This window comes from Carassius carassius, chromosome 3 (genome assembly GCF_963082965.1).
Source record: "Carassius carassius chromosome 3, fCarCar2.1, whole genome shotgun sequence".
Taxonomy (NCBI): domain Eukaryota; kingdom Metazoa; phylum Chordata; class Actinopteri; order Cypriniformes; family Cyprinidae; genus Carassius; species Carassius carassius.
The window spans coordinates 21,697,192-21,712,897 of record NC_081757.1 but is presented as its reverse complement, the minus strand read 5'-3'; the positions used below and the strand labels follow the sequence as shown (position 1 = coordinate 21,712,897).

General features: G+C 36.2%; 1 pseudogene; it reads right to left on the bottom strand.

Annotated features, from left to right (window-relative positions):
* Positions 1–15,282, bottom strand: part of LOC132112997 (phosphorylase b kinase regulatory subunit beta-like) — a 75,105-nt pseudogene extending 59,823 nt beyond the window's left edge.
* Positions 15,283–15,706: the final 424 nt, after the last annotated feature.

Sequence of the window (15,706 nt, the reverse complement as noted above, 5' to 3'; positions counted from 1 at the left end):
GCAGTTATTTAACCAAACTGAATCAAAAATTACCTGATTTTATCTGAACATTGACTGTATACCGTTATGTTTTTTAGAGCTGCTTTACATAAGAAATTCCTTTTTTTTTTTTTTTTTTTTTTTAAATTTTTTGAATCACTGAATCTCTATTTTCTGGTGTATCACTGTAAATCTGTTTAGTAAAGCTGTATTGTATAAAGCACCATATAAATAAGTGACGAGACTTTTTACACAAATTTTAGGGGAACACTTAATTTTAAGTTGTCCTTTTACACGTTAAATGTACTTATTATTATTATAATAATATATTATGTATAATTACATGCAAGGACCCTAGGCCAAATCCTAATCCTACTCTAACCATATACTAAGTACATTTAGTTAATTAATATTACTCAGTACTTAATTGTATAATTACATTAGGGTTCATCTGTATTTAGACTCTATCCCAAAGTTGAAAAACAAAACATAACCTCAGTTGGAGAAGTGTCAGAAACATTTCAGACTGGATTACACACAAATATGCAAATAAGGTTGGAACCATTATTTTTCATTTGTCAGATGGACTAACTAACTACATTTGCGTGCTACTAGCACATCAATTTCCCTATAACCACTCAATCCAAATCCAAAACCAAACCAGAACCAAGGCACACATTATGTAAGAAAAAATGCACTGCCAATGATGAGTAGGAAAAATATTAAACTAGAAATTTCTCCCCGATTTGTTCTGCTGTTCATTAATAATGGAATGTAATGGGGTGCTGATTTCACATTTTTTTTGTTTGTTAAATTGCATTACACACTCGAGCAGGCACTGTTTAGAGACATCAATTAGCAACTCTTTTGCAAATAGCTAAATAAAAGCTACAGTGACAATTTGTTAAGATTCGGAAGGAAAGCTCAGCTAGAAAGGTGATTCTGCCTGTCATATACACAATATAGTTGTACATGGTAATTGCTTAAAAACACAACATTTAAGAGTAACAATTTTCAAGAAAAGGGCAATGTGGCTGAATAAATAAAAGCTGAAGTTATTCAACAGACAGGGGTTTATCAGCAGAGTGTTAAATAAATGCCCATGGGAGCGGACAGCAGAAATAAAAGACGCTGTTAATGGAGTCTGTGGAGCCCAAAGAAGAGAGAAAGATTACACAACTATTACCGCAACCACTAACACTTCTCAGTGTCTCCTCTGGTGTATGAGTCCAGGGTCAAGGGTGAGTGCTGGCAGGATCTGAAGAGGCCTTTTAACGACAGTTTCATATTTGTGCTACAGTATTTTCCAAATAGAGTGCTTGGGCAGTTGCATAAGTGATCTCTCAGCTTGGTAAAATGTAGGAATTGGCATTTATGCTCTTTGCCCTTAAACATTTCAACTCAGCTTAACTTTATTTCTGCAGTAATGTTCCTCACAGCTAAATTGCTCAACGTAGTCAAGGCCAAAATGCCCTGGCTAAGTCCTCAGGCAGACAGAGAGAGAATCCAGTGGCTAGCAAAAAGATTTTGGGGTGTAAACCATTTCTCTACCAACTCTACTGCAAATCATCATGGCAAAAACTGACAGTCCTATTGAGGTGAAAAAAATCCCAATTCTCAAATTCTTACAGTTTAATCGTACAGATGATTTACCAGATGGAAAACCTTTGTAAACCTTTTTCCTAGATGGCAATGTAAAAATGTGTATTGTTCACCTTTCTGTTTATCATTGCCACAAATTTGTATTACTTGAACCTGTTTCTATGTCTGTGCAGGAAAATCTTTTTTCCCCTCACATGCCCCACTGGATTAGAAGAATCCTTAAATTCATATAGATATGTCTAGATTTAGTCCATAGAAATTCGCTAAACATCTACAGCACAGCATGTATTTTTGTAAAACTGTTTTGAACAAAATGCATTGTGAAAAATGCTATGCAAATAAACTGAACTTAACTGAATTGGAATTAACTGACATGATTTAAACTGGTACTGGCAATTTTTTTATAAATAGTTAATGCAGTCATACCTCATCTGTATTGTAGATTATTTGTAGGCCAGAACAAATCATGTCAACCAGGTATAACAGAAACAGAGACAAGGCATCAATCTGAAAAGAAAAGCAAAGAAATATCCAAGAATGGTTTTAGTTAGAGCCATTTATAATGATATAACTTTATTCTCACACTAATGTAAAGGGTAATGGTGAGTAAAAGGAGAATCTGACTGCAATTTGAAACTCTGAGGTTTTCATTACTTGCCCATTACTGGACAAAATTTTATTTTAATAGTTTCATTCAAAAGGTTGAATTCATTTTGTGGGCTGTTGACCGCTGTACCAGTCAGCAGATATTACATCAGCATATATGAAATAAACAAGCAGTCATAAAGAATGAAATGAGATAATACATAAAATACTGTATAATAAAACACTGAAAGAGAAGGACACAAGAGCTCATTCCAAAATTCTCAGTACTGTTAGAGAGGATATTTTGGATATTTATATATATATATTAGGGCTGGGCAAGTCAATGTGTTATTATCGCGTTAATGCATTAATTGTTTCAAGCATATTATTTATTGCGCGTTAACACAGTTTTTTTTTAATTATTATGAAAGTTCGTTGCTCACTGGCTCTGAACACACATTCAGACAAATCATGGGTCACAGGAGGGGATGCTCCCAATCAAATTATTTAGGCTAAGCATCAGCATTCACAAACCACTGTCCACTGTTATTTTTAACAGAAAATAATGCAACAAGCTCGTAATCATGACTTTATAGATTGGAAATAGGAAGTTTCCGACAGCACGTGAAGACAGCAGAGAAGCGCTCTCGCTCAACACAGTGGAGTGCATGTTTTTTTTTTAACTTTGTGGTTTATTATTTTGAGTCGTATGGGACGCGGTATCACACGGCCCTCTCACAGTATATTGCTTTACAGATCTATCCCTTTTGCCGCTCAGAAATATTTACACAATCATGCAGCACGTATCAGAAGATCTGTGCTCCGGTGCAGTTAGCGCTCACACTCACTGATCTATATAAATGAACCGGGCTCTGGCCCACCTCGGCCCACCGCGATCACACTAGTCAAACGAACTAGGCTTTGGGGGTTAAGATTGCCTAGTGTGAGCACACACCAATTATTCTCCCTCATCCCGCACACAGGAGCCTGCACATCAAGTGTTGTCCCGCGCTGCATTCTGCTGCGATGGGTCCTGCATTTGTGCAGGTCTCTACTCGGAAGATGCTGTTTATAATATTATGATCGAGGCTCTGGACTCTGAGCATAACTTGTTTTTCTATAAAAAACTATAAAATATTTTCTATAAAAATGTTAATGTCCTGGCAGTGACAAATAGCTTGTTTTATATTTAATTTTTCAATTACATTGATGTTTTAAGTTAAGATTTAATAGGAATATTGTAACTGCTAATATGTAAAATAAATATTGCTGTAAAAAAGCACCTTATTTGTTTAAAGTATTTGCAAACAAAATATTATTACACTTTTGTTCATATAGCAGTACTTTAAAATGGAAAAGTGCCCAATACACTAATTTTGAATGCATTATTAGTTTTGTGCATAACAATGTGATTAATCGCAGACAATCATGCGATTAATAACATTTTTTTAAAAATGATCATTGCCCGGCACTAATATATATATATATATATATATATATATATATATATATATATATATATATATATACACACATACATACACACACACACACAGGGCCGTTGAATGCTTGAATCTGATTGGCTGACAAACGTTCTGAGGTGTGCAATTATTTTCTGGGAAACGCACAACAAACGTAGTTCCAGGCAGCTCTCCTGACCGCATCACAGTTCCATATCACTTCGCATAGTAAAACTGTAATAACGGAAATTACAGGACTAACAAAAACAACAACGTGACAGACAATTTTCCAAAAGTACACATGACATTTCTCATTAGCGAGGTAATAACAGCACTGTTTAGAGATGCTGCTGCAGTCTAATTCACACAAGCTCTCTCTATCTCTCGCTTTCTTTCTCTGTGTCTCTGTCTCTCTTGTTCTCTTTCTATTAACTTCATTAATGACTGCATTAGAATGCTATCAACGGCTCAAGTGTCCATTACCAGCTTTAAAATGATGGCGTTGGATGAGATGTGGAAGAAATAATCCTACTCACAATAGCGATTAAGTACAAAAACCGAAAGAATCCCTTTAAATTTATAATCTAATCGATGTCTTGAGGTGTGGAAACCATAGTATAAGTGGAATAATTGACTCCGGGTCGTTGAATTATTAGAAAAATAATGCACACCCGAGGTGTAACGGCCGCCACCTCGGGTGTACATTATTTTTCTAATAATTCAACGGCCCGTCATCAATTATTCCTTAAATATATATATATATATACATAATTAATTTTTTGAGAGTGACAGGCAGCATACATATCACTTATTTAAAACAAACAACTTAACACTTTTGGGTAGTTTATATGACTATAGTGTGTAAATGCAGTGTACTGTAGGTATCACCTGTAGATGGCTGTACTCTTCATACGAGTAAACTTAATCTCCAGTCTGCACGTTAAATATTGAGTGCACACACGTGAATGGACTTGGGTCCTGCTTAAACTTTTTCACCTGTGAGAATCTTAGCGTGAGAGAGAAAAGATGTAGGAAAAATGCAAGATATAACCAAGGTATTGAGTGTTTTATAATTTATCAAATGCTTACTATGGAAAGCAAGTCAGAAGAAGAAGAAAAAGGGGGGTATTGTATTGATATTCCTGCAGGTCATAGTTGTGCTCCTAAACACAATTTTATGTCATTTAAAGTACTGTTCTGTTATATTACATTACATCAGTAAATGTGCATTAGCTTTTAAAATGCAAATTACAATTAAGATGATGTAGGTGTTCGGGAGCCACTCTGAATGCGTACATCTCTCCGCAAGAAGATGCAGTGCTCCCAGATGTCTACTTGACTTGAAATAGATGCAAAATCAGGATAAGTATCTACATAACTCAAGCTTTTAGGATTTTTAGGGCTTTGCTGGACATAATACATTCTCTGCCACCAGTGATACAATGGAAAACAACATTTGAAAATGACATAATGCCGACAACATTTTAGCACCCAAGATGATTTTAGACATACGTTTAGGAGAATTTGGAAAGATACACTGAATGTTGGGTATTAATCCAAAAGAAATTGCTGTGACAACATTAATTTGAAAGTATATGTGTACTTCATATTAAGTGATTTCATAATTGTTTGGATGGGTGTAGGAACAGTAATAATGATGGCATAAATAATTTTATAATTTATATTTTATATATTTATTTGCTCTAACATTTGCTTTTTAAAAAACAGACTGTTATAGACATAACATACCAGATTAAATTAAAAGGTGATCAAATAGAAAGAGATGAAGATGATAAATAAACGGTACACTGAACAGATGTGAGTCATAAACTCAAGTAAATAAAGAGATTATGCAGACGATAGGTAAGGCTTCTGCACTGAATCACCACAGAAAGCCAATCACTTCCCCAGCAGACGTGACTGCCGCAGGGGGGTTTTCCCCAGACGTTGAAAATGAGGTCGCAAAATATATATGCATGATTATAATAAAAAAGCAGAAAACATGGTGAATTTTCAGATGTTCAAAAGAACATTATGAATGATTAGATCGGCTGATTATTAGAAAACAAAAACTAGAGATGTAATTGCAGATGCACTACACATTAGTGACAGCCAAATATCAGTTGTTTAATATCATCGATATATACAGATATAATAGTCTATTTAAAATTTAAAAGTAGTCTATTTTAATCTAATAACTATGGGCGTTTGGGATTTTTTTTCATAATTTTAATGGAATTTTTGTGTACTGCATTTTATATGTAATTTATAATTCAATGATAACAAATTAGATGTACACAAAACACACACATTTAATAACCCATATCGGTTGATTGCTACTAGATGTGACACTGGACCGTCAAGATATTTACATAATGACTGTATCCCATAAATCCCAGACAGCCTCAAGGATTTCTCCAATCTTCCACACATGCATTAACAGAATATCATCTCTTCCAAAATCCTGAAGACACAGTGGGATTCTCTGCTCTAGCTCAAAATATCAGTACTAACAATATAATAAACAACATCCCTTGACTATTTTGCTCTTAACACAGATACTAAAAAGTGAATACATGTTGCAGAGAAGTCCGTAAACCAAAAACCGCATAACTAAACTTATGTGAATCTCTCATTCATATAATCCTAGTTATGGAAGGGACCCTTCACCCATCAATACAGCAGAAAACTGGGCCGACCTTTCCACCGCACCACACACACGAACCCCTACAGCATATTTTAGGTGTTATAAATAAGTGGCCCATTTTTGTATTCTTCACTTCCCCTCTCTCGTCAGGTCATGAAAGGCATTCTTCTGTTCCAGATACAATTATAATTTTTTTTCTTTTCACACCAGTTACACAGCTGTATAACAGGCCAAACACAGCTGTAAGTGTCTGCAAAAAAGAAAACACTCATCCCTTGGTCAAAATCCACGTCTTAGAAAAGCAAATATAGACAGAGGCAAAAGAGAGATAAAGACAACTGTGAGACAAAGGATAACATTTGAAACATCTGTTAGTCATTACTGCCTGTAATATTAAACCAATAAAAACTGAAAGCACAACAGGGCAGAGAGTAACCTTCAGTTGCTAAAGGAACATCTATTATTCTGTGACACACTACTTGGCAAAATAGAGACTCTATCAAAGTGATTTATTATGTTTGACTTTGATTGACCTTTATTAAACTCATCAAAGCTGGCTGCTTGGTGAAAGAAGTCTTCTTATGCATGTATTTGTGAGTGCATATAGATCAGTTTAACGCTGCAGAAGAAATCCATGCTTGTCTTACCTATAAGTCAAGCATTCATGCTTTCTTCATGCTTTTCATCTGTTTGTGACTTATTTTTCACAGTGTGTTATCAGCAGCATACCACAGTAAACACGTCTCTTGAATATACCTGTGGAACCAATGATATTTACCGTTGCAATGCATTGTGAGTTTATTAAAAAGCCAATGTTCTTTGTGAATGCAATAGACAGACGTTAATGAGCACTGCACTGTGTAATTAACTGCATAAACGAGGCATTATAATTAAGACACAGAAAAGCTTTCTTGCAAATCAGGTCTTGGGGGTCAGGAATAAATGAAACGGAACAATTTCAAAGGCACAAGAGAGGCGTAATTGCTCAGGTCTACGCCGGGAGAGAACAGTTGCTATAGAGCAATGGCCAATTGTAAAAACCGCATTAACTTGAGCTCTTTTTGCATGTGAAATGAGACTACTCTTACTGTTAAAGACAGCCTCCCAACCATCAGTGCATCACTACATAATCAATAGGTAACTTCCAATGCATCCAAATCATTAATAGTGAAAAAGCGGCCATGATCTGCATGTTAAACGCATTTTTAGATCAAAGTGATTAGCAAATGAGCATATTGTATATGTTTGCAGAAAGTGATAAACAAAGCATCATGTGAATGCGCTGTAAAATAACAATCTCATGGTACTAGTTAAAAGTTTACTAGTTTTGGATGCAGTTACTTTTTAAATGGTTTTAAAATAAGCCCTTTATGTTGAGCAAAAATAGAGTAGAAAGAGTAAAATTGTAAAATATTATTAAAATTTTAAATAATTTATTCTATGTTTATATATTTAATTTAAAATGTATTTTTTTATGGAAACTATGATTCTTTTTTTATTGATTGATTATTATTAATTATTATATTTATTTATAGTATTTTATTGCACAATAAAATGTTAGCAGTAAATTTAGATTACCATATATGGGTCTGAGAATAATTTTCCCTGACAATATTTCAGCAATTATGTTGTGTGGTTTCTATTAGCTGTTTAGAATCAGTATTAGCAGATGAATCACTACTGATTCAATTGGTCAAATGAGTTTACAGAAAGTTCTAAGATTGTTTGCAAATCAGATTGATTCATTCAAGTTCACACACACAAACACACACACACGTTTTTTTTTGTGAAAAGTGGGGACATCCCATAGGCATAATGGTTTTTATACTGTACAAACTGTATATTCTGTGGCCCTACACCTAACCCTAACAGAAAACTTTGTGCATTTTTACTTTCTCAAAAAAACTCATTCTGTATGGTTTAGAAGCATTTTGAAAAATAGGGACATGGGTCATGTTCTCATAAGTCACTCTCTCCTTGTAATACCTGTGTCATACCCATGTCATTATACAGAGTTGAGTCCTGATATGTCACAAAAACAAGAGCACACACACACACACAATGTGTCATTTGTAGCAGTTTCACACACTATAACAGGATACTTTATAAGACAGCGCTGAAATTAGGTTAAATTTACCTAGTATACACTACTGTCCATATGTCAGTACTGCTCTCTATTGCAATGTGCTGTTTGTGAAGGAGCAACAAACCTTATACTAAAAGTAAAGTTTTTATCCATATATCCTATAAAACATATCATAATTTACAATATCAGTATGGGTACACTTTTTGATGGGGGTCCTGTGCCTGTATGAAAGACTATACATGGCCAAAAGTTTTGGCTGTGACACAAATTTTGCTGCTTAAGCTGTTGTGGTGTTCATTCACATTGTCTCTAGATTATTGTGTAGAGTTATCAGATATATATGAACTTTTCACCTCCAGGTGAGTTTTCCAAATCTGACACATACACCAGGCGCTGATGGAAAGTGCAATACTTGGCAGATTTGTTCTGGAGGAGATGGGCACAGGAGTATTTAACACTAATGCAAGAGAGACAGAAGTGGTGTAAATCTCAAAGTTGGAGATATTGTGGTGGTGGTTGACCCTACCTCTCCACGATCCTCATGGCCGCTTGCAAGAATACTAGAAACAAAACCTGACTCAAAAGGGATGGTCCGGTCAGTCAAACTGCAGACAAAGACCAGCATTATGGAGCGGCCCATCACAAAGCTGTGCTTGCTGTTGGAAGAAGATAATCAATAGAGATCAGATGAATGGAAAGTATATATTCTTTTCTTTTTGTAATTAGATTACTAAGATTATTAATAGCTCCTTGTATAAATGTATGTAAATGTTCAATGTTAAGTTTGACACATTTAGGGGCCGGATATGTAGGAGCTAAAATAAGGTTTATTTTTGTTTGTTAAATAATTAACTATTGCACCCAATGTTATGTGAGTAGGCACCACCTAGGGGTTGAAGCAGGAGATGGGAATAAAGGACCTGTGACTTCACCTGAGGGCGTGGCCAGAACCGGAAGTAACAGTCTTTGACCTCACGGCCTGACTCCATAGGAAACAGATTGATAGTAGACATTAATATTACCATAGTAAACATGCTAAATGTGACCGTTTGAAGAAATAAGACATCAGCTTCTTGTTCTCTATCACAATCGTGAATTTATTTAGTAACTTATATTATCTGTCATAAGTCTCGTCTTGAGAGTTTAGCACTATGTAGCCTGTCATAGAAATATAATAATGTTTTTTTTGTTCGGGAGCTTTCTTAAAATAGAGATATTACCATTCATTCTTAATGTGACATAGGCTACTGCGGCTACAAATAAACAGAAACAGACAAGACTGAATAAGCAGGCTATTTTCATAAGCGTTAAAAAATAAATAAATAAAATAGAAATAAATTTATTTCAGTGTGATTAATTTTGAGTCCTGATAAATTAATTAATTATGATCAATGTATCACTTATTCTATAGTAAAACATAGATGCTCTTGAAATTGAATATTTAACAAAGCATGCAAAAAAAAACGGGCCGCTAGTTCCAGTGACTTATTTCTTAGATTTCTAATAACTTCTCTTTGACGTTGTTTCTGAGAGGCGTGTAAAGGGCGTGTTTTAGTGATGCGCAGCGGAGCTTCTGGCTCGACTGTGGAAACGCATTCTGACCTCGATGCTACAGGTCTGAGGCTATTAGCCCCGCCTGGCCCGTTTTAAGCCATGGCTCGCACTGGCCTGACAGTGGAAATGCAGCTATTGAGTTCTTGTAAGCAATGGTTACCTCCAAAGAAAAACGTGCAACCATCATCACTTTGCATCAAAATGGCCTCACATGCAAGGAAATTGCTACAAAGAAACCTGAAAAGAACCATTTACTTGATAATCAAGAACTTCAAGGAGAGAGGTACGACTGCAGGGAAGAGGTCTTCAGGACGTCCCCGAGTGTCCAGCAAGCACCAGGACAGTCTCCTCCTGAGGAATCAGCTACAGAATCATGTCATCATCAGTGTAAGGCTTGCTCAGGAATGGCAACAGGTTGGTGTGAGATCATCTGCAGGCACAGTGGGGCCAAGACTTTTGGACAACGGCCTGGTGTCAAGAAATGCAGCAAAGAAGCCACTTCTCTCCAAGAAAACTGTCAAGGACAGATGAAATCCTGCAGGAAGTACAAGGATTGGACTCCAGAAGACTGGTTCAAAGTTATTTTCTCTAATGAAGCTACCTTCCAACCGTTTGGGACATCTGTTAAATCGATTGTTCAGAGAAGAAAAGGTCAACACTACCATGAGTCCTGTGTTGTGTCAACAGTGAAGCATCCTGAGACCATCCATGTGTGGAGTTGCTTTTCAACCAAGGGAGTGGGCTCTCTCCTAATTCTGCCCAAAAACACTGATATGAATAAAGAATGGTATCAAAACGTCCTGCAAGAGTGACTTCTTCCAATGATCCATGAGCAATTTGGTGATGATCTGTGCATTTTCCAGTAAGATGGAGCACCATGTCACAAAGCAAGAGTGAAAAAGAAGTGGATCTGTGTGCAGGCAACTCCCCGGATCTCATTCCCATAGAGAACCTGTCAGTTCTCAAATGGCGGGTGGACAAGCAGAAGCCCACAAAGTGTGATCAACTCTAAGAACTAATAAGGCAAGAATGGATCACCATCAGTCAGGATTTGGCCCAGATGCTACTATCCAGCATGCCAGAGCGAATTGCAGAGGTTATGAAGAACAAGGGTCAACACTGCAAATACTGACTCATTGTATTTTTTTGCTAATAAAACCTATTATATGCTTATGATTGTTTTTCAGTATACCATTAGAAACATGGAAAAATAATATACAAATACTGAAGCAGCAAACTTTGAACAAACACAAAATTTATGTTACTGCCAAAACTTTTTGCCATAACTATAGAAATGCTCCTGTGCATTAATTAACATTTCGTTTTAGTTGGTGGACCAAAACAGGAAGCAACAACTAAGCAAATGACCACAGCAACTCCAGGCAGCTCGCCTTGGGAACGTTGTCAAAACCCTGATTGCAGCAACATCCAACTATTAAAACCACAGAAAGGCTCAACTGGCAGCCACTCAAATGCAACCCCACAGAAAACTATTTAAATAATGTCCAAACACCATCCACTTTGTTGAGTAAGTTCCCACTTCTGCAGTCAAAAGCAACTTTTTACCGTCTGCTGTGTGTCACAGACATAGCTGCCACAATCCAGTGTGAGTTGAGGGATGGACAGAGACTCATCACAGGTGGAATTAGCAAAACCAGACAAGATCAGCTATTTGATTTCCAGTTATAAACAAAAATTGAAAGCAGTTCATCCAAAACGAAACATTCCTTCATTAATTACATACTACTGTGTCATTCAAAACCCATAAGAATTCTGTTCATCTTTGAAACACATGAAGATATTTGAAATGAAACCTGAAAGATTTCTGTTCCTCAATTTAGAAGTCAATTACACCACAACTTTTCCAGTTCAGAAAAATTCATATAATGCCAGTAATGAGAAGTTGAGTGGTTTAAGAAAAGTTGTACGATCACTTTATATGATGAATTTAATTTAGACTTGTCATCACATATAAACATATATCAACTAGTGCTTTCTAATGATTAAATCACGATTAATCGCATCCAAAATAAAAGTTTTCGTTAACATAATATATGTGTGTACTGCATATATTATGTATATACACATGTATAAAAAAAACATACATGCATGTATACAGGGGTGTGAAATGTCCTGTTTTTGTTTTTGCATATTTGTCACACTTGAATGATTCTGATCATCAAACAAATTTTAATATAACACAAAGATAACGAGTAAATGCAAAATGATTTCATTTTTTAAGGGGAAAAAGCTATTTTAAACCTGCATAGCACTACGTGAAAAAGTAATTGCCCCCTAAATCTAATAATTTGTTGGCCACCCTTTGCAGCAACATCTTCAATAGAGCGTTTGCAATAACTGGCAATGAGTCTTTCACATCCCTGAAGAGGAATTTTGGCCACTATTCTTTGCAGAATTTTTTTATTCAGCCACATTGGAGGGTTTTCAAGCATGAATGGACTGTTTAGGGTCATGCCACAGAATCTCAATCTGAATTAAGTCCGGACTTTGATTTAGCCACTCCATAACCTTAATTTTGTTTTTGAGCAATTCAGATCTGGACTTGCTTGTGTGTTTGGGATCATTGTCCTGCTGCATAACCCAAGTGCGCTTGAGCTTGAGGCCACAAACTTATGGCGAGACATTCTCCTTCAGGATTTTCTGATAGAGTGCAAAATTCATGGTTCCATAAATTATGGCAAGTCATCCAGGTCCTGAAGCTGTAAAGCAATACCAGACCATCACTCTACCACCACCATGTTTGACTGTTGGTATGATGTTCTTTTTATGAAATATTGTGTTGGTTTTATGCCAGATGTAACGGGACACATACCTTCCAAAATGTCCACAGAATATTTGCCCAAAATTCTTGGGGATAATCAAGATATTTTTGGGCAAATGTGAGATGAGCCTGGATTCTTTTATGACCTCCTGGATGAGTCGTCATTGCGCTCTTGGAGTAATTTTGGTAGCCCGTTCACTCCTGAGAAGGTTCATCACTGTTATTTGTGGATAACCGTAGATTAGAGTCCCAAAGCCTTAGAAATGGCTTTATGACCCTTTGCTGACTGATACATGTCAATTATTTTGTTTCTCATCTTTTCTTGAATTTCTTTATATTACGGCATGATGTGTTGCTCTTTAAGCATGCTTCATTTTGTCAGACAGGTACTATTTAAGTGATTTCTTGATTCAACAGGTGATTCCTGGGTGTGGCCAAAGTCTCTTTAAGACAAGTGATGTCCCTTGGTAGCAATATTTGAAAAGGAGTGCAACTCCTTTCTCTTTGAATGGAGAGACTCCAAATTCTCCAAACCTGTTCATTAAGCTTACTGTTAAATTTTATATTTGAAATCACCAAATAAATCTAACAACAACTGTGTTATAAATGTTGTTTCTTTTGCTCAAATATCGTTATAAAAAGTATTTTAAGGCTAAGATCGGCCAGTGCGCATGCACAGTCCTAAGCGCACATCTCAGAATGCTGACTGTTTCTATAGCAACCGGGACTTCTAACGGCAGCTGCAGTGAAGCGCTGACTTTACCAATTAGATATTGGCTTTTTCATTTAGAAGGGGGTGCTTCCTGCGATTGAGCAGCCACATTGAGCTTTCAATTTTTCCCCATTCAAAACTATATGAGTGACACGTCTTGAGTATTCTATAGTCTTTGGTGTGGCCAGTGAAATATATCTCAGCTTTCTAAAATATATCACATATCACAATCACAGTGGCCAAATTGCCACCACTGGCCTTTGTCAATCATGGCCTGCTAATAATCCCCCTCCACCTGATTGGCTCTATGACTCTGTCTCTCTACTCCACCTGTAGCTGGTGTGTGGTGAGAGCACTGGCACCATTGTCCTGTGGCTGCCGTTGCATCATCCAGGTTAATAATGCACACTGGTGGGGGTTGAGGAGACACCCCCCACATGATTGTAAAGCGCTTTGGGTGTACAGCAGCACACAATAAAGCAATATATAAATGTATCATTCATTCATTCATTCATTCATTCTTTCTTTCATGATTTAACAGGAAGGGGAAATTAATCTTTCACGTAGGGCCAAGTAGGTTCGGACCGCTTTCTCCCTTAATAAATGAAATCATCATTTAAAAACTGCATTTTGTATTTACTTGCATTATCTTTGTTTAATATAAAAAATTGTTTGATGATCTAAATCTTTTAAGTATGACAAATATGCAAAACATTAAAAAAACAGGAAGGGGACAAAAACCTTTTCACGGCACTGTATATAGAAAAATATGTTTATTATATATTAAATATATTTTTAGATAACAAATATATACAGGTAAATATATGTAAATATATTACAAATATATTATGTATGTGTGTGTATTTGTATATACATCATAAATATACACTGCACACACACACATTATGTAAAAAACATGTATTATGTAAACAAAAACGGATATTTTGGATGTGATTAATCGCGATTAATTGTTTGACAGCACTATTATTAACATATATACATAGAGAACCTCAAACATGCTTGCACTCTTGCATTTTCTTTGATCAAATTTTTGTTCGTGTACATTTTTTTTTTTTTTTTTTAGAAAATCTCTCAGGTTTCATAATTAGTTTTTCAAAGACAGACAAAAGTCAGATTAAAAAGGTTGATTAAATTATGAAATTTTGAATTTTTAAATGAAAAACATAAAAATTATTTCTAGTAAATACAAAAATACTGTCCTGCCCGGCCTGCAGAAAAAAATAAAATCCTTACTGTTAAGCCATGAAACAGTGAGTGGGGACATAAAAAAGCCTCATGCCATGTGTAGAGCTCTTTCTGAGATTTACTATAAACCCCAGAACAGAACAGAAAACCCAGTGTTGCCTGAAAATGTGGCGAACTGGAGAAAATGTGAAAAGTATGGGATGCAGAAACAGGTACAGTGGAAATCTACATAAAGAAATGCATGGCAAAGATAGTCAATCAACCAATGTTAACAAGTTTAGGGGTCACAACAGAAAACAAAATTACATACAGTGTTAAATGCAAACTATGCAATCTTGCCAAACTTGTGCTAACTCTGCACAAGGACGTTTGACCTGCAAGCTGCTGTATAAGCGTAACCTTAACCTTACAAGAACAGTACCAAAAATTGATCGAGAGAACAGTAAGGTTGTTTTGTAGTATGTAACCGCTCATCAGGGGTGAATAAAGCGATCTTCAGCAGGCTGCTCGAGTTTTCAAAAGGCTAAATTGATGCATGCAGCACTGCTGCGTTCTGTCCTATGGTGTGATGCTGTGACCCACCTTATCAGACTGCCGCATGTAGCAGTACAGAATCCCCCGCATGCACTTGATGGCAGAGTGCTCCAGTTCATGAGTGCGGCCCGTCATCGTCAGTGTGCCTGTACAGCAAACATTCTGCATGAGTTCCTGGAAAACACTTCATTATGTTGTAAATGCATATTTTAAATGGCAAAGAATCTGCAGCATGCCATTACCATCTAAGTCAAGTGTTGAAACTATCACAGTCATAAAAAAGCGAACATGCAAATGAGACAAACCTTTAACACATAGTGAGAAAGGTCATGTAGAGCATGCACGTGCAAACACCACACATATACTCTTACAGAGACAAATAGAGAGTAAGTAATGGGTTCAGGCCTTGCTGTCAGATTGGAATCATCTTAATTAAACTCCTCTGACAATGCTAATATGTAGAGGTGAAGACTGATGACTACATCTGTCTCTGATAAACGCCTGCTCTCTATTTTTATCCTCGCAATTCATTCTCTAGAGGAACAAACCTCTCCAGGAG